Below are 21,079 nucleotides of genomic sequence, written 5' to 3'. Positions count from 1 at the left end.
TGACCATATCACCTAATTAAGAACTCTAATAAAGAAAGATAAAAACAGCAATCTTATTTTAAGCAGTATTTGTATGCTTGTAAGTATTTAGTACATATTTGATTTGACAAGAATATATTAAACTCGTTTCATAAAGTAAAATTTTTCATGCAATAATATTATATTATGATGATATGATCATATTTTTGTATATATCTGAGAAGTTGATGTTCATTGAACATTTAAATATTTCTGAATTATATGTATAATATATATATATTATATATATATAGTAAAATAACTTAGTTAGTACCAATTAATGTTGTAATTTACAACAAAAGCCAATGCTTTTTCTGGACTAAGCTCATCAAATTAATTAACTGTAAGCAAATCACGAATGCATACCTACCACAAATAAATAATAATAAAAGTTAGATTTCAATGCTAGATGATTTTTTTTTAGTAATACGATCTTTGTCATTATTTGACTATGTTACAGAAACGTTTTTAACCTAAATACATTTATTTTTTTTTAGAAATGATTTTGACATTACAATTCTAGCACTGAATATTAAATATGGTATTTTTTATGATATAAAATTTATATCATAGTAAATATCACATGTAAAATATCATACGTGCTGACTGACACAAAAACATCTCAATTACTAGAATTTGAAGCCTAATTTTCAAAACTCTATTGTAGCAGTACATTTATATAATAATATATCTAAGCCGTGATTGCAGGATACTAGGTATAACATAACCCCGTAAAGTCATCATTTTCTAATGCTATCGGACGAATATAAACACATTACACAGTAAAATTAAATATTTAAAAAAAGATTAAATTAGAATTTTAACCCTATACAAACAGTTAGTTTAATTGGATTTGTCTAGATATTTTAAGTGAATTCGTGTAATTTAAATATTACTTGCATCATACGTAATCATCCAATATTGCCCTAATAAATAATCAACCATTTAAAATTTGTTTTATCAATTTGATTAATACAATAATGCATATTTATAAATAACACATTCGCAATAACCAAATTTGGCCATACTTTACAATCAAACACCTCTAAACGAGTCATTAAACACAACAGTTCATGAATATTTACCAAGCGCACGAGTCGTGGGACCATTTGGTACTGGCTTTAGGATAATAGTAGATATGAGTCGAATTCAATCTAAATTTAAGTAATTGAATTTAATATCAGTTGCAAAGTTACTACATCTTTGTTTTTCAATAAATTTTTTTTTTTTTGTCATACGCATACAGTATCATATTATTGTGTTATCGGACATAAAATATTTTATTACAAAATCATAATGTGTTATTGGACATAATATTTTTATACGTTTTACAATTTTATTTTTATTGATTATGATTATTATTATTCGGTCATAACATTAGATATGTAGAAAAATTAAACTACTGTGATTTCAACTGTCCACGACCCATGTTTACATCGTAGGTTTCAATAGTCCCAAACATTTCACAGAGATTATCATCGTAGACAAAATTATCAACATTTCCGGTAACACATAAAGTAGGTATTAAAAATTATACCATTTAAATTGTGTGCATACAACATTATTTTATCATTTCTAAATGAATGTGTGGTCCACCTTATTACTAAAATTGAAGTATTTAAAACAGATTTGATTTTATTCGATCTTTGTTTCTACTAACGTGTACTATAACAAAAAAAAAACAAACATACAAATCAGTATATTCAATGAAAAATCAATCATTTGAATACAACCGTTAAGTACAAAGCTAGTTACGTTTTATTATGGAAAAAAATTGGTTACTTCAAGTTGGAGCGAAATAAATTTACCCTATGGTCTCAGTACGCCAAGTTTTACATTTACTATGCATGGTATTATGTTTAGTCAAATTAATTTGCTATTGAATCAATCATAATTTATGATAATTAATCATTTTTACCGTTAATCATCACCACAACATACAATATTTTTGTATCTCAAAATAATATATGTGCCTAATATTTTCTGTACAGTAAATAATTATTTAGGTATAACACTGTTAAGTTATTGTTGGTAAAACAATTACCCACTGATATGGGTATCATAAATTTGGAATAGCTACCTATGTATGATGTCAAGGTATAAAAAAAAAAATCATAGTTAAATTTCGAAAGAGGCTGTTTTATTTCATGTTGTCAATATCAATTTGAATAATATATTGTATTATTTGGGCTATGACATGTTTGAGTTTGCGATGGACGGATGAACTACATAAATTAACAGTTCTGAAACAAAACAAATATACACAAATTAATAAAAACGTTCAACAAATTGAAGCTGAAAAAAATGTCCATATGACATTTATTATAATTTTAATTGGATATGTACGTAGTTGATGAAAATTAAAATACCAACACATAAACAAAAATTTGTTATTTTTATACTTCGCTTACCGTTTATTGTGTAAAAAATAATTTAAAAAAAAATGTACAATATGTTCTGTGTTTTCTACGATAAAGTTTAATTTATATTAGTAATATTTACTAATATTAGTAGTATAAAGAGTATTTATGTACTCACCATCAATTGGGTGGTGGCTGGGGTGGCTTTGGCGACCGATTTGATGGCCTTGGCAGACTGGACTTGTCCGACGACGACGATGTTCATGGATACCTTTTCTGCGCCCATTTTTGATTTGTTGGTTGGTTTTGTGGATTAAAGTGAAAACTGAAAGTGGAAAAAAATCGTTATTAACTCGAAATCAGAATAAAACTTTTACTACCGTTTCGTACTCACCAAAGAATTTATCTGCACAAAATGATGTGTTATGCCTTAATCGAAATCACGCACGCCTTATATATGCTCTCGTCGGCAGGCTGAAAGTGGGAAGGTGGGGATGGCGTGATCATTGAAATATTGCATTTGTTTACCAAACATGTATGACATATTATCAAAAGTGTAATGGGTTTAGCTTTCAAATTTTATGAAATATGAAGAATTATTTTTGCGTACGAGTTCGCCAATCATGATCACATTAATTTATTCTTTTAATAATAAACCTATTCAAACTATGATTTTCATAATTTTTAAGTACCTACGTTCAATATAAATAGACAATAAGCACACACATTTAGTGTATTTTGAGTACAACAAGTAATAGCCTATATAGGTTAAACACTTTATAATTTTGTAATACTTTTTTTTAAAGTCTTATTAATTATTTTTGGTGTCTATATACTTATTATATTTTAATAACTCGTTAATTAATCGTTTGAACATTAATTTTTTAAAAAGTCAACTGATTCACAATATTTGCAGTTCAGAAGATGATTATAATTTAAAAATAAAATTTGTATCACCACAGGACAAACGATGTACAAAATCGAAGTAATAAAAGTATTATTATAAGGGGATTCGATACCGTGGTTTTCTGTCTTTATCTAACACACAAGCGACTTAGGATTTTAGAAGTGTTCTTTCCCAGACTTGCCGGTTGACATAGAGAAGTAATAAGAATTTCGAAGATAGATTTGAATTTTAGGAATTTAGGCAATAACATTAAAAATGTAGGAAAGTTAAACTCAGGTAATCTTGATGATGAATGAAAACCTGTATTTAAAATTCTTATAATCAATTGGTAATACGTTTGGCAAAAATACGTTTAAAATCCTAAGTCATGCTTGTGTTAGTCAAAGATAGAAAATCACAGTATTGAATCTCCTTAACTAAATTTACTCAATACTCATACTGTCCAAAATTCATAATTCCAACAAATTTATTATTAAATGATAGTATGCTGGTGAGTATGCAAAAAATCACTCTGTTCGTAAAATATGTTGTTTCAAAATGTAATCTGGATATTTGTTGAAACAGAACTATTTGATTAAATAAACATATTCTGTGAACAGTTGTTCTTTTTATCCTGCAGCAACTTTATTTGCAGAAGTAAATTTACTAATACTAGTTGATATTTGAATTGATTACATTCAAAGCAAGAATTTTTAGAAATCTGGACACTGTATAATATTATCTATATATTTGAAAGTTTCCTGCCTGACTGATCAACGTAGAGTCTAATAATTATGATTGCTGGAGTATTTTCATGGCACTCTAATAGCTTTTGAGTCAATACGCGTCAAATATATTTTGATGTACAATTTAATTAATAAACAGAAAAATTAATATGACCTAACCTACTCATATTGTGTAAAAAACATATTCTATTTTTATGAGTCGAAATAAAAGTTGTGTGGGAGCTATAGGGGTTGAAAAACCGAGCAATAAACACTCCCCTATTCTCGAGAAGTATTTGTACACAATTTGGCAATCGTTTGTTCCAGTTGGTGTCTATAAACTTCATCCAAATACACATACATTTATATATGTACCTAGCATTAAATGTATATCTACATAAATATTTATAGAAGATACAAATATACATAAAACTTGAAAGTCTTGTCCAATATTTTCAACTAGGTACAAAAAAATAACTAAAATAGTCATAGTTTGTTTAAATATCCACTTTGCAAAATTTAAAACTAAAAAGTCAATAAAAAAATGTATGTAATGTATTTTTTTTTAACTTTACCTCCGTATTACATAACTTAATAATAATTATGTTTATGAATCGTTACTATGTTCTTGTAACTAACCGACGGACACACCAGGGGTAAAAAGGTGTTATAAACTTCTATTAAAAAATCTTAATGTGTAACAGCAAAATTATAATATACTAACATGGTATTAATATTTTTGAATTTATTTAAGGACTAATTTTTTTAAAAAATATTATTTATAAAGGCTTCAACAGCTAGATTATATTTACATTTTATTTTATTATTATTTATTATTATTTTAATATTACATAAATATTGTTTACCAAATTTCGTTAACATTTTAATTTTTAAGACATGTCTACAAAAAAAAAATAAAGGTAACATTTTTTTTTAGGTTTTGGTTTTTGGTGTAGACTACTTATGAGTGTACCTAGTGTACGTTTTCAAGTTTCAAGTAAAAAAAAATGACTACAATATAATTTGCACATTTTTGTGATTTTCATACATTTTGGAAATACTTGATATTATTTAAGAAAATGAAAAAATAGTGCATAAGTATTTAAATTATTTTTAAACTGCTCTGAAAACAACTTGCGTGAAATCTTGTATTCAACTTTCACACTTTCTGGTCAGACACAATCATTTTTATGATCAATTAAGAAAAACCAACAATTACAAATGATTTTTAAAAGCTTAAAATTTCTATGGAATTATAATGAATGTGGAAAATTATAATTCGAATAACAGTGATTTAATACTGTGTTTCAAGTTTCTATGATCAATTTATTTTAAGTCACATCAATGAAACTAATATATTTTATTTTTAATTTTTAATTTTAATTTGTACTTGGCAATATTCAATCTCTTCAAAATTTAAACTTAAGCGCTCGTGAAATATATATTTTGTGGACTTGATCACATCTTATTTTGAATAAAGTGTAAACAACCAATAAGGAATTGTGTAGGTAAGTATTAAGTTTCGACACTTTTTGATCGAGTATATATTAATTTGCATCTGCGTTTCAAAAAAAAAAAAACTAAAAAAGATGGAACATTCAAAATTTCTACCGGTAAAATATTGAAGTAAAATTTGAGGTAAAATTCCATATCATGCAAAGGTCCGACGTACGATCTAGGATCACGAATCGCTTCTAAGAGCTCTATCAGTCAACAACCAACAGAGAGCACTTGCTACAATCACGCCACCACGCTGCTAAGAGTTTATCGAAAATTCACAGTGTATAAAAGGACAACAGGTGCTTCGTTCTGGCATAACACGATTTTTGTGCAAATCTTATCTTCGGTGAGTATACTATTATAATACACTAATCGAACGATAATATTTTCTTTTATGCAAATATTAAATTTCGATTAGTCATATATTTCAGAGGCAAATATGAAATGATCCATGTCTATTATTTTTTTGTCCACTTGCAGATTTCATTCTAATCCTCAAAAACCAAACCAAAAACCAAAAATGGGCGCTGAAAAAGTAACCATGAACATCGTTGTCGTCGGACAAGTCCAATCTGCCAAGGCCATCAAATCGGTCGCCAAAGCCGCCCCAGCCACCAGCCAATTGATGGTGAGTGCATATTATATTATTATGGTTCGATTTTCAATAATTATTTCATTATTTGGAACCAAACTTATTTGTATATATTCTGTATACGCATAAGCTGGTTTATATTGTTTTTTTTTTAAGTCTCTGTTTTGTTTGTTCAACAATGTTTGTAGTCTATTTTTAAAAATAATACCTGTAGAATATCATAAAATGTGTAATCATAACTTATTAAAATATTTTTATCCTTTGATGTAAGAACTCGAAGAGGTTTTAAATACTAAGAAAATTGATAAAATTATAATAAGAAATAATGGTACTGTCATAAACAATGATGTTGTCATTCTCATTTGGCATTTATAATATATTTCACTTTTATTTACTAAAGATTAATAGTAGTACAATATTTTACTTCAAAATTGTATCATTTTCTTGTATATGCACACCTAATAATAATTAATAACGGAAGTAATGATTCGAAAATTAAAAATCAATTCCAAATATTTAAACTTAATTTAATATAAACAAATATTGTTGTATAATGTATTTCTATAAATGGACTAGATGCTAAGGTATTATGTTGGTATATGATAAATTTAAAAAAAAACATATAATAACAATGATAATATAACCACATTATTAGGCACAATTTTTTTAATCAACCGAGTTTTATTACATTTTTTATTGTATATGTATTGTATTAATCGATTTTTTTTTTGTCTTGTTTCAGAACTGTTAATTCACAAAGCACACACCAATCTCAAGCTCAAAAATGCCATAGCCCAAACATTACACGATTTTATAATTTTGTACTTAATTATAATAATGTGTGTTGACATTGCAAAATAAATCACTTCCGTCCTAAAAACTTTTCTGTTATTTATTTGTGCCATTTTATGTTCATAACACCGTTTTTAATTTATTGATATTAATTTGACGAATTAATAGTACAATTGTAGTTTGTAGTTGTAGTTGTATATTTACTTGTTCTACTTTTTGTAGTCACATTTTAATTTATTTTTAAAACCGACCGTGGTCCAAAGTACAGAATATATATTTATTTATACATAAAAAAATATAAACTCAGTAAAGATAAACGTTATTTACACAATATTGACGAAAAGAAGAAACCCATAATATTTGCATTGTTTCTTCACAAAACTAATTTTTGTTATTCTGATCAACAGACTATGACTCAGGTACTGTGTTATGTACTTGTCAATCATAACATAGATTATGCATTTTAGTGCGATGATAGTTTGAGTTATTTGAAGCATTTGATTTATTTATATAAGTATTTGGTTGGAGAAATCTTTTTTTCATCCTAAATATATAGTCTTCCGATTTCTCAGGTAGCTTAGGATTATTTGAAAACATATTCAAAATCACCAAAATAAAATCAGAGCCCGTGTTCATATTAATACGTTAAGATTTATAATTGTTTATTTTACTTGTTAAAAATATCATAAATACTTTAGGGAGTTCCGTATTTTAATTATAACTTTCACAATATCATATTATTTTTGATAACATACAAAATTGAATACCTAGTCTCACAAAAAAAACTAAAAATAATGTTATACACTACGATGTTAAGACCCATAATCATTTATGGGTGCTAAGCTTGGACAACTACTAGCAATGCAGAGAGAATATTAGGACCATTTGAGAATGGAACATGGAGAGCTCTCTGTGGCCCCTTATATAATAACAAAACGAAAAACTGGAGCATTGAGGAACAAGGGGAGCTGGAAGAAGAAGTAGGTCCGGCACCTATTGCCAGCTTGACAAGTGTCCAATGTACTTAGTGACTTGGGTCTTTAGTCCTTTAGTCATTGCATAAAACCAGGAGGATGCTCTCAGTTCTGGAATGGAAACCTACTGAGAAGATCCGAGGCGGAGATCGAGAAAGAAATGAATAGATAAGTTAGAAGAGGATTTCATGAAATCAGGAGTGCAAGAACGGATGACGATAGTAATGTCCAAGGCAGAAAAAAATGGAGGGAAATCGTGATGGTGGTGAAAACACTCAAGTTATAAATACCAGCTGTAGAAACGAATAAATACATATTATATAAATATTATTTAATATTTGTTTTAATTATCAATATTTTCTTTTAGTAATAAGCTAGTATTTATTTAGAGATTATAGATTATAATACACTCAAATATAAATTAATATTTCACTTAATATGTGTTATAATATTACAAAAATACATTTATTGTATTTTTTATTTTTTTATTTATTTATATAAATATTAACAAATCAAAAACTGGCTATAACTTGGTATTTCAGTTGGAAGCCCGTCCTATTCTTTATACACTAATTTTGATATTATAATATTTATTCAAACAAAAAAATAAAAATCTAGAACAATTTAATCATCAAAGAAAAGTAAGTACCTCGTTGAAATATAAGAAATGTATTGTTTATGTTAAACAGGTATTAGTATAGTACATGCCCAGCTTAATCATGTTAGCGACATTGTAATATTATGTTTCAAAGGACAAAAATTTATTTTTTAAGGCCTTTTGCAAAACTTGTCAGTTTTAAGGAGTTGTGATTAGGCAATACTTTCCTTATTTTTGATCACTGCTCGTATTTTTGTGTGAAGCAAATTAATGATCATAAGTGTGTGTGTATTCCCCAACCATCACCCGAATCATATACATGTTATGCACAAGCACATGCATTTTTCTTGAGTCATTAGTTCAAAATATCCACAGCCCAAATATTTTCTGGACGTGAAATGGCTATATGCGTAACTAAAATGTAAGTACTTCCGTGGGTTCGATTTAAAAAATGTGAAAATGTTTCGATGAAACAAGATCAGGTTTGATTGACAAGTTGAGCACTTTTTAAATTTTATCAAATTCAAAGAAATAAACATTATTACCTCATCTATTTAACATATTAAATTAAAAATATTGAGTATATGATCCAACAAAACAAACCTTTGTCCTTCTTTACCTAATAAAAAAGTCTTTACATTTTTTAAATCGAACAGCTAGAGTCTAGAAGTAGCTTAATCATTGTTGTCTGTAGCCCAGATCGTTTTGATGAAAAACTGTTAGTGTTCGCGAAGGGCTTTAAACCAAAATACAACACTAAATCGATCAATATTAATCGAAAACAATGTTTTAAAAAACAAAGTAATTATTATAAATACAACAAATATGATTTTAAATAATCTAAAAATCAAAATATTATGTTTTTTTCGACATTCCAACACTAATTAACAATACCTGACTTAATGTTACTCAAAATATTTATAATTTATAATATTTTAATGAACTGCAATACAAAAATCAATACTTATGGATATCAGCCCAATACTAATCGTATATCATTCTACTATTAAATTGTTATAATATATAAAAGTACCCAATTAGTTCACCAAGTCTCAGTGATCAAATTGGTGCTACGAAAGGTTAATAGTAGGTTAATATATTTGACTAGGTGCTCTGATTTCGACCAATCAATAATAACTGAAGTACTTTACATTATAATGTTCGCATTTTGGTTAAATAACTTTAGTGAAATCTAAAATTACTATAAATTTGTCATTAATCTATAAAAGCTTTTTTAAACTTGCTTTGATAATATTATGATATCAAATCGTAAAGTGTTATCAAGTACCTTTGTTATTACTGGTACGCGTTACACGGATGTTCATGCTCATGAAACTAACATAATAGGTTTCTAAAATATAGTATGAATCATGACACCGTCTAGTGATTAAAATAATATTATAATCACGGATGGTCAATGGACAATGAATAAGGTAAAATGTTTAAAAAAATACAACAAAAAATTGTGTTGGTACATCGGAAATGACTGATTTATTTTGCGATGGCAATACTGATATTATGAGTTACATATTATTGTATTGTTTGGACTATGGCATTTTTGAGTTTTGGAATGTATGGACTACATAAATTAGCAGTTCTGAAACAAAACAAAAAAAAATGTAAATCAAAATGTATTCTTCGATGATGAATATAGAGTAAATAATACTTAAGTTATTAGTAATCGTATTTAAACATTTCAAATAATTACTATTATTAATAATGTGTTAGAGTGCCACGAAAAAAAAAAAATAAATGCACTACCTAATACACATCTGCATAATACAATAATATGATATTGTTATAATTAAAATCAATAATCAGTAATAATTACAGTTATAAAATAATATTATTGTAGAGTATAAACAAGTATAATCGTGTAAAATTGACATGACGAATCTCTTTTAATTTCCTAATACAATAATTCATACTCAATCTTCTATTATTACGAAACCATTTATAATTAAAATTAATGTTTTGATTAGGTTTTGTTAATTTAATATTGTTTATAAAATTTAACGAAGTACGTACAAAAATTTAAGTAATAATTCAAGATCACGTAATTCATATTAAATTGATTCGTTTTATCATTAAATATATAAATAGGTACTTAATAGTTTTATGTTGTTATAAAATAAATCGATGATTTTTGATATTGAAACGAGATTTTAAGGAGAAACATTTTTTTTTTTAAGTTAAGTTTATTGTTGTCTATGCAAATTTAATCAATTCATTAGTATTAATAATAATAATCGTCAAACAACTTAAGTCATTCGATTCTTTAGATGAAATATGTTATATTTTTATAGTTGGGATAAATTGTTGTGTTCATTTTTTCAAACATGTTTTGATTTTAAAATTTAACGAAATCTATAATCTATTTAACTCACCATCAATTGGCTGGTGGCTGGGGTGGCTTTGGCGACCGATTTGATGGCCTTGGCAGATTGGACTTGTCCAACGACAACGATGTTCATGGTTACTTTTTCAGCGCCCATTTTTGGTTTTTGGTTGGTTTTTGAGGATTAAAGTGAAAACTGTAAATTAAAAAAAAAAAATTTAGTAATTTGAAATCGAAATAGTATAATACTAATAATATAGTAAAATATTACTGTCGTTTCGTACTCACCAAAGAATAGATCACAAAAAGATGTGTTATGCCGGAATCAAGATCTCGGACGCCTTTATATACACTTCCATCAACAAGTGTTAAGTGGGGCGGCGGCGGCAGCGTGGCGTGATCGAGATAATACTGCTAAGATTGTTTAATTACAAAATATCGTAGTGTACACGTATCAAACCATAAATTGTGCATGGCTTTCAAAATTCACAATATGTGTCAAATATAACATTTTTAATTGCGAATGTAGTACTGCGATGGTAAATATTGATGAATATTATAATCAGGATTATTTCTCAAAACAATTTATAACCAAAATTCGTACACTGTAAACAATGCATGTGCAGCATAATATTAGAATTATTAAAACTTATAAAATAAAATATTAATAATTGTGTACGTTTTGATGGGTTATACTATCATTATAAACATTTTTTTTTTATGTCCATTCGTATTTTCATAAAATATTTGTATTTATTTGTAGACAATTAGCTTCCCATCTACAAGTCTTGATTAATCATTATATTATCTATGCCTTTAAATCATTGTTTATTACAATGCATCAAATGAAATTAAACGACTGGTTAGTCATGGAAATATGATCAATTAAAATCACTGGATACATTATTGTATATAAAATATTATAAATTATAATAGCATATTAGCATACATTAAAAGTTTCAAATATCCAGAAAAATATTTTTAAATTATACGACATTTCTAAAATCGTTATTCTTCTTCAAAAAATCTGATTCCTTGTAAATAAGAAATTAAAATGTCAATAAAAAAAAAATTTTTGTAAATTTTTTAGATGTTTTGTTACAATTTAAATTACTCATCAGAAACTTAAATACTTTATAGTTTTATAAATTTAAACTATAAAATAATTTGCAAATGTTTGTGATTTTGCTGAATTTTTTCAAAATGTTCAACTTAAAAACTGATAAGAACTCTTGCCTATCTATTTTTAATGGCTTCCAACTGCAATTAAAACAACTTATGAGGAACTTTGTATTACATTCTCAAATTTTTGACCGAACGAAATGTTATTTACAAACAATAATTAATAAAAAAATGTAAAATTTTGAACATTTCTCAAGACAATAAACAGCCCATAATGAGTAAAAATAATTTGAAAAATCGATAGATTTTAAATATATGAGGAAAATTAAAAAATATCCACTGTTTTCGAGTAGCTAATTAGTAGCAATTAGTAGTAATTCAATCGATTTTGGCCCAAAACATATTTGCGTAAAAATTTCAGTTTTTCCTTCATTTTTTTTTTTGTATTTTTCCAGTAGCTTTTGACAATTACTGGTAATTTTCTATTTTAACCACCATAGTTCACCGACTAGATTCACTTTTCCACGAGAAAAAATAACGAAATTGAAAGTAGAAGCAATATTTCAGCTGAATATGGTGTACAATGTACATAGACATAAAAAAACAACCCACTCATACACATATACTATTGTAAAATCAATAAATTCATCACTTCACTTAAAATATAAAAAAAATATGTACTTTTTAATTTAAAATACAAAATAGTGGTCTATATTAAAAAAAGCGAGTAGTTTATATGAACACAGTTTATGACTAAAATAGTAAAAATATCTACGTTTTTAAATATTGAATCTTTAAATGTAGATAGGTATTAGGCATGAATTACCCTTATTAAAAATTTCAAAAATAAAATAAAATAATAATGATGTGTTTAGTGAATAAACTCATACAATATTAAAATTTAATGTTGTATGGGTTTATACTATTTAATAGTAAATACATACCTAATCATTATTGTAAAAATTGAAAATACAGATTTCATTCTACTGTTTAAGTAGTATAATGCATTCATATTCTGTATTGTGACATAATAATTATTAGTTGTTAGTGAACTATTTTTTTAAGAAAACAACTTTAATAGTTGAATAAAACTTTTTTTATGATTTAAGTCAACTTTTCTATTAATTCATATTGCCTTACACCTATATAGGGGAGTGGGTGAAATTGACTTTTTAGGAAAAGCTCCCACGCCTCATTGATATGACGAATTCGATATTTTTTTTTATTTGAAAGATAATAGGATAAGTCTAACCAAATCCTGATTTTTAATTTTACTGGTGCTAGGAAAATACGTTTGAAAATAACAAATACTGTGCATTATTCAAACGCATATTCTAACTTCTATAATTACAATTTAGATAAAAAAAACAAACCAACAAAATCCGTCTGTTCTACATTGGACAAGGTTTGAGTGTTCTTCTCTTAAGTCATATTTTTGAAATAAAAAAAAACGAACTGGCTCCTACGGCATTAACCAAAATTGGAAAATAAGATAAGTACTTAATGATCAATTCTATTTATAGGCTATTTAGTAGAATTACATTTAAGTGGATGGTTTTGTCTTATAATTGTATATAATTGTGTATATGAAATTCTCCATAGACATGTTTTAAAGTAAAATATTGAAATCTATTATCAGGACATCGTCCGACGTACGATATCAGTTTCACGAATCACCTGTAAGAGTTCTGATCACGCCACAACGCCATTAAGCGAAAGCCGCCGCTGTATAAAAGGACGTGTTGATGCTTCATTCCGGCATAACGCAATTTTTGTGCAATTACAATCTTCAGTGAGTATTTACCAGAAATAATATTTCTTCGATGTTTTTTTTAAATTACTTGTTCATATTTTATATTTTATATTTTATAATTTTTTTTTCCATTTACAGTTTCCACTTTAATCCTCAAAAACCAACCAAAAACCAAAAATGGGCGCTGAAAAAGTAACCATGAACATCGTTGTCGTCGGACAAGTCCAATCTGCCAAGGCCATCAAATCGGTCGCCAAAGCCACCCCAGCCACCAGCCAATTGATGGTGAGTTGAAAATTATGGGATTTTTTCATTTCGAATAAAAATCGTGTAATTGTATTTTTCTTCCAATTTGCATTATTATTTTGTTTCGATTTTCATTTCTTATTGTGTATCCACACATGAAGACTGGTAACATTTTGATAAGGCGATCATTAAGTATGATTATTTTTGCTTTAGCAAGCACAATAAAAATAAATACAATATATTGATTTTATTAAAGTTCAATAATCATAACTAGGTATACATTTTATTTCAATTGTTTATTGTTACATTATTTTACACAAATTTAATTAGGATTGGTTTTATTTAAATAAATTACAAATATAAGTTGAACAATTAATACGAATTATTATGGTTTTGTTTGTATCATAATAACACATACAATTTAATGACTTTGTTGTAGTTATATAATAATAATCTACCAACAACATTTTTCTATCAATATGAAATTCCCGAAAATGTCTAGAGCATACTTTGTAAATGTTCAAAGTTTACAGTGATGTTTATACAATCAATTTTATAATACGTAACTTTTATCTTACTATACAGGTTAAAAGTACCAAATTTGTTTGCATACAATGAGCTATAACGACTTTTTTACCCGCGATTATTGTTTTATACCAGTACACTACTGATATTTTTTATTCTTATATTAAAGTACATTGTATTAATATTGACTATTTTTTTTTTGTTTTGTTCCAGAACTGTTAATTCATGAATTCCACATCAATCTCAAACTCAAAAATGCCATAGCCCAAACAGTACATAATTTTATAATTTGTTTCAAATTTATTATAAAAATGTGTTCTGCCATTACAAAATAAATCAGTCATTTCCGTCAAAAAACTTGTTTATTATTTATTTATACTATTCTAAGTCATTCTTAATAAGATTTTTAAAAATTTTAATGGGATTTAAAATATGTGTTAGCGTGCTGTAATTTTTATACTTATTGTAAATTTGCTACATACATATATATTTGGTTCGTTTAACTAAAATTATAGCACACTCCTACTAAGTTATATTTAAGCATACACAACAATGGTTTTTATGAGGTATTTTTTGATAATTTTTACGAAATTTAAATGAGGCCATTGAATGGAATAGGTAAATAAATAGGTAGCGCCATTGATTATAATACATAATATTTTTAATATATTTATAATCATTGGTAGTACCAGTGGGAAAAATTAAAATTGTTGTTCTAAATATCTACCTCGGTTGTATTTATTTGCACATCTACAGCAGTTTATATTTATACAGGCACGATTTTTTTTTTTTTAAGTTCGAATGTTGACAAAATTGTTCGAATTGAAATTATGCAAATCATTTCGTAGTTGAAAATGTTTAAAATATTCAATTTATATGGTTTAAGATTGAAAATTTAAAACAAGTATTCCCATAGACAGCTTGTATTGTAACCAAAAAATCTGAGAAATATGTAAACACAGTATTTTTTACAAACATGGTAAATTTAATTTTGAACGAAATTTAATATTTAAACAATGAATAACGATTTTGGTTATTTGTGTTGAGGTTTGAAAATATTATTTGTTGAATCTTTTAACGTAAATTACATTATTTTATACACAGAATGATACTTTAAAATTAAAATTTTGTTGGGCAAAAATAAATTTAACATACCGTAGTACGCCGTACTAGTACTAATGCTTGATTGTAAAATCAATTACTTCAATCACAATAATATTATAAAATATACAAATATACTTGTAATATTAAAGACTGTCTTTACTCAGAATTACTTTTCGTATACCCATGATTTTCTTTCGTTGGATTCAAATTTAACACATCAATTACCGCGACTTCTCTACACACATATTGTACAGCAGAGAGTTACACACCCGATTTTTTAATTTCGAATGTAGTTCAACTACGGTAAGTATTTATTTGAATAATCATCAGGATTATTTCTCAAAATAAATTATAAACAAAATGTGTTTATTGTAAACAATGCACGTACAACACAAGATCAGCAAAACTTGCAAAATATTTGATTTTGAGCTGTATACGTTTTTATGCGTTTTTCTAATTAACTATAGTTTTATTATCATCGGTATGTTAATAAAATATTTTTACTTGTTCGTTGACAATCATTAGCTACGAACCTGCCACGTATGATTATTCATCATATTATCTTTGTACAAACTGTTTGGTAGATATTTTTCTGCATACATGGTGTAAGAGAAAGACCTGACAAATAAAGATAAAAAATGATACTAGTCAAACATATGTCAGCAATTGTATTATGAAAATAATACGGATAAAATATAATTTAAGAAATATACTTATTTCAGGAAATTTCCAAAAAGACTATTTTTAAAAAGTTATTTAATTTCACAGGACTATTTGTTACATATGGTGCCTATAATTTGGTTTGGTAAAAATCTTGAACTAGTTTTAATAGATTTCAACTCATACTTTCAACACATACATATGGGAAATATATATTTCTGAATAATTGCACATATATTTAGTAAAATAACTAAAATTTATTTATATTTAATATTGTTATATTTTTTTTTTTACTATAAAAGTTCTATCATTTTACCTGACCTAATTTTATAAATTAAACAACTGTCAACAAGACACGAGTACACACCTACTTCAATCAAATAATATATACGAGGTACAGATTTCAATGCTAAGTGAACTTTTTTTTTTGTGTTCTAGATTAGAGTAATGCATTCTTATCTAAACATTACATAATACCTATAATGTTATGTTTTATAATTTTTTTCTGATAGAATGTTTTTCGCTCTTATTTAATTTATAAAATTTGCCATCCATAGACAAAAAATGTTTTTAAATGAGTTTACTGTCAATGGATATAATTGAATGTTCTACTATATATTTATCACGTAGCACAAGTATAAATATTATACAATAGTGTATTTTTTAATTTTGTATTGGTCTTTATTATTTACACACTAATTAAAATATTATAATATTTCTGAAAAAACTGTTATCTAAAAAAACTCTAATCTAGATAAGTTTTATTATTAAAATCAGTTACTATTGTGACACAGTTCTAGAATACTGTTGGTTGATGACGTACCCATCATGCAAATTAATATGTTGAAAGAATATTTTAATACGTTTCAACCTAAATTTATTATTTGGTGTGTTTCCAATGTTGTATGTATCAAAGAATAATACTATATTTAACCTTTGAATAAAACACAAGCTCAAATAATCAACCTCAACTAAACACGACTCTCTAAAAATAAAAATAATAACTATTATAATATTATTGGTTTAGAAAAAAATGAAATTCAAATGATTTATTAAATATTTATTAATGGTTGTATTTGGCTTGTCTACTTCAGTTTTATTCAACAATAAACAACAATATCTGACGTAATGTTCATCCCAATACATAATATTATAATGTTTTGTGTTATTTTAACGTTTATGATGGCATAATAAAGGTCCGTTAGACATTGTTACGTGATAACAATTAAATTATTGTTTATCACTGCTGGTATACGGTGTGTAATTGTGTATCCGTAGTGATAGATCTGTATCAAACGGGGGAATGTGAGAGGATTTGGATGTTCGACAAGACGGATAGTTATACCGAGTACAAATTAACGTATATTTAAAATGTAAAACAAAATGTAATATAAATTATTTTACTTTACCGATGACCTGGCAGCAAGCATACACAAAATAGTTATGCCCATATATAGCTTTACCCCCTGATATTACAGAACGAATGAAAGATGACATGCACGTCTATGATATATGTATAGTATATAATATAATAATTATAATTATAAAAATATGAAAACTGCAATGGTGTTCCACACCATTACAATATCGATTCAATATTATTCTACTTTTATATTGTTGTTGATAGTAAACACTCAACAAGTGTTCACTAGGTCAATAACCGAATACACTATCTGCGAAGTGTAAATTGTCTGATTACTCCGATTACAGTCAACAAATAATAGTTGAAGTCTTAAAATTATAATGGCAACATCTTGGTTGAACGTACTTAAGACAAACCTGAAGAGACTTAAAACTTATATCAACGATATAAACCCTTTTTGGTTGATGATTATTATACAATTATTGTACCCATCAATCTTTAATAATATTGTATTACAATTTCGGGTGATATCTTAGAGTATACTTAGGTTATAATCATTGGTATTTGTAACAGATGTACACATTGTCATATTAACACGGTGCAAAACTTTACTAGGTTTTTAAAATAAATTATTTAATCCATGACACCACCTAGTGATTAAAAAACTAAGGATCTGATCTGACAATGGAACAGGTAAATATAAAAAAAATACACAAAACAGTTAAATTCATCGGAAATTACTGATTTATTTTGCGGTGTCAATATAATATGAATTACATATTATTATACTGTTTGGGCTATGGCATTTTTGGGTTTTGCAATGTATGGATTACATGATTTAACAGTTCTGAAACAAAACAAAAAATAAAAATAAATATTACTGATCATTAATTAAAATATGTACACTAAGACATTCAAAACAACTGTTATTATGTTTTAAAGTTTAATAAAAAACAGGTTACGAAACAAAAAATAAATAAATAAAGAGCCAATTAAAATTAATGTTTGAATAAAAAATATTGAAATAATATATCATTAATGTAATATTTTGCTAAAAAATTAAGGAACCAATAATTTAAAGACATCGTTTATAATTGTGTTATTCATATAAAATGTATTAATTTTACTTTCAAATATAAATATTCTAAACACGGGTATATATTATTAGCCAATAAATAATGATCTGAAGTATCTTTGAAAAAAGGTAATTAAAAGTTTAATGATTGTTTTTATTTAAACGTAATAAGTACAAATATTAATAATTTCGAAAACATTTACTGTTATTCAACTTCACAAACTCAAACAAAAAATGTTGAATGTTTATAGAAAAAGTTGTGGTGATCATATTTCCAAACATCATATTATGAATTAACAATTAAATTGTACAAAACCTATCAAATTACCCTTTAAGGTTGTATGAAAAATGTTATATGTAAGTACTCACCATCAATTGGTTGGTGGCTGGGGAGGCCTTGGCGACGGTCTTGATGGCCTTGGCAGATTGGACTTGTCCTACGACGACGATGTTCATGGTTACTTTTTCAGCGCCCATTTTTGGTTTTTGGTTGTTTTTTGAGGATTAAAGTGAAAACTGTAAATGGAAAAAAAATCATTATTAATCAAAATAAAATAAAATAACAATTACTATCGTTTCGTACTCACCAAAGAATAGATCTGCACAAAAAATGTGTTATGCTTTAACCGAGATCACGCACGCCTTTATATACACTCCCGCTGACTGAATAAGTGGGGAAGTGGGGAGGGGGGGGGGGCGATGGCGTGATCGGTCATTGTAATAGGCATTGCGATGGTTGTTTATTTACAAATCAATAATCATATCATATACACAGACACCCAGCTATACGATTCCCCAGAATTTGTGAGATTAAAATTGTCGAACTACAAAATATGTAGTTCTACCTTGGTACATAAAATAAATAATTTTCAGAACTATCAATTAAAATTAAAATTAGAAAATTAAATTGAACCCAACACGCCGAAGTACAAAAAAAAATTAATAGAATTTGGAAAAATACAAAATTTTGATTCTTAAGCATTATGTTTATACATTTTTTTTACGTAAACTTACATGTTTATCAAATAATTGTGCTTATTTGTATATTATTAGCTTAACTACAGCTATAATTTTTCATTAAATTATTATCTGTGCCTTTAAGTAGTTGTGGGTACCATACATTTAGAAAAATATGTCAAGAACTTCGATATGATATGTATGACAGACATGTTTGTTGTACCAAAATCGTTAGATTTATGTTATTCCCAGACATTTTTGTTGTATTCTGCCTAAAAAAATAACAAAAATAGTATAACCAACTGTGAAATTAAGTAATATAGTAATATAAAATATAGTATTTTTCATTATTTAGTGATTTCAAGAGTCGATTTGTACCGAAAAGGGGAATTTATACCTTGGTTCAATGTCACAATGTTGAAACAATATTTTATAGCCACTTATATTAAAAATGGTAAATACTATGGTGAAAGTGGTCCCAAAATTTGAGCTTTAGATCATTATCAATAAATGGATTAAAAAATAAATGTTATTGAATTGCCAAATACAGTCGAACTTGGTTAACTCGAAGTTGAAAGGACCGGTGTAAAAGAGTTAGAGTTATCCAAGAATTCGAGTTATCCTAAAAAAAATTTTAAATTACTGTATATTAATTCCTGTGTTTATTATAAATAAAATATGTAATGTGCAATGAAAATTAGTTACTATGTATTTATATGTATGTATGTATATGTAATTTAAGAAAGGTACCTAGGTAATGTATGTACATATAAACAAAAATGAGGTTAGAAAATTATTTAAAAAAGAAGGTATTTATTTTTGTTTGAGTAATGCTGTTGATTGCAGCGTTTGTAGTGAATCGTTCTATTTTATTCAAAGCTTCGAAAATTTCATTACTGACCTCTCCTTTATTTTCGATAAATCGCCTTAATTTATTAATATGCATCCGTGCTCGTATGCTTCTGGGAATGGAGGGTTCGATACATTCTTGTTCCTCTTCTTCGTCCGATGATTGAGTACATCTTACAGTTAATCGTATAAATGAGGGAAATTTTATACAAATACATATATATTAATAAAACTCAAAACTTCGAGTTATCCGCGAAAATATTCGAGTTAAACAAGATTTTTTTACATTGTTTAAATAGGAAATTCTAGGGACCGGAGTAAAAGTTCGAGGTATCGACGATTTCGAATTAAAGAAGTTCGAGATAACCAAGTTCGACTGTAGTATAAATATGTTTAGTTATCAATTTCTCATAGACCAACCTAATAATTTATTTGAATTAATGACATTTTTTATACTACGAATAAGAAGATTTATTGATGTACAATAATATTGCATTCAATAATAAAGGACGAAAGATTCCTACTTTGTGAAGTGAATTTCCATAACTATGCATTGGTCAAATATGCAATGGTCATCGATCTTCTAAATGTTTAAGTAAACTTAATGATCAAACTTGTAATTGTTTATCAACGAAAAACAAT

General features: G+C 26.7%; 5 long non-coding RNA genes across 5 annotated transcripts; 2 read left to right on the top strand and 3 right to left on the bottom strand.

Annotated features, from left to right (window-relative positions):
* Positions 1 to 2,136: 2,136 nt before the first annotated feature.
* Positions 2,137 to 2,896, bottom strand: LOC111038936. The gene is made up of 3 exons (XR_002605039.1): positions 2,773 to 2,896; positions 2,557 to 2,703; positions 2,137 to 2,261 (listed from the first exon to the last, which is right to left on the bottom strand). It is a non-coding gene; the product is annotated as an uncharacterized LOC111038936 (long non-coding RNA).
* Positions 2,897 to 5,707: 2,811 nt separating this feature from the next.
* On the top strand, positions 5,708 to 6,961 carry LOC111038934. Its single transcript, XR_002605038.1, has 3 exons — positions 5,708 to 5,835; positions 5,970 to 6,117; positions 6,824 to 6,961. It is a non-coding gene; the product is annotated as an uncharacterized LOC111038934 (long non-coding RNA).
* A 2,947-nt stretch (positions 6,962 to 9,908) lies between these two features.
* Positions 9,909 to 13,293, bottom strand: LOC111038932. The gene is made up of 4 exons (XR_002605036.1): positions 13,279 to 13,293; positions 11,072 to 11,388; positions 10,833 to 10,979; positions 9,909 to 10,042 (listed from the first exon to the last, which is right to left on the bottom strand). It is a non-coding gene; the product is annotated as an uncharacterized LOC111038932 (long non-coding RNA).
* Positions 13,294 to 13,563: 270 nt separating this feature from the next.
* On the top strand, positions 13,564 to 14,756 carry LOC111038929. The gene is made up of 3 exons (XR_002605033.1): positions 13,564 to 13,697; positions 13,797 to 13,943; positions 14,643 to 14,756. It is a non-coding gene; the product is annotated as an uncharacterized LOC111038929 (long non-coding RNA).
* A 3,521-nt stretch (positions 14,757 to 18,277) lies between these two features.
* Positions 18,278 to 19,300, bottom strand: LOC111038933. The gene is made up of 3 exons (XR_002605037.1): positions 19,219 to 19,300; positions 19,001 to 19,147; positions 18,278 to 18,403 (listed from the first exon to the last, which is right to left on the bottom strand). It is a non-coding gene; the product is annotated as an uncharacterized LOC111038933 (long non-coding RNA).
* Between the last annotated feature and the right edge of the window lie 1,779 nt (positions 19,301 to 21,079).

This window comes from Myzus persicae, unplaced genomic scaffold (assembly GCF_001856785.1).
Source record: "Myzus persicae strain clone G006 unplaced genomic scaffold, MPER_G0061.0, whole genome shotgun sequence".
Taxonomy (NCBI): Eukaryota; Metazoa; Arthropoda; class Insecta; order Hemiptera; family Aphididae; genus Myzus; species Myzus persicae.
The sequence above is the reverse complement of the archived record's forward strand: the minus strand, read 5'-3'. Positions and strand labels throughout refer to the sequence as shown.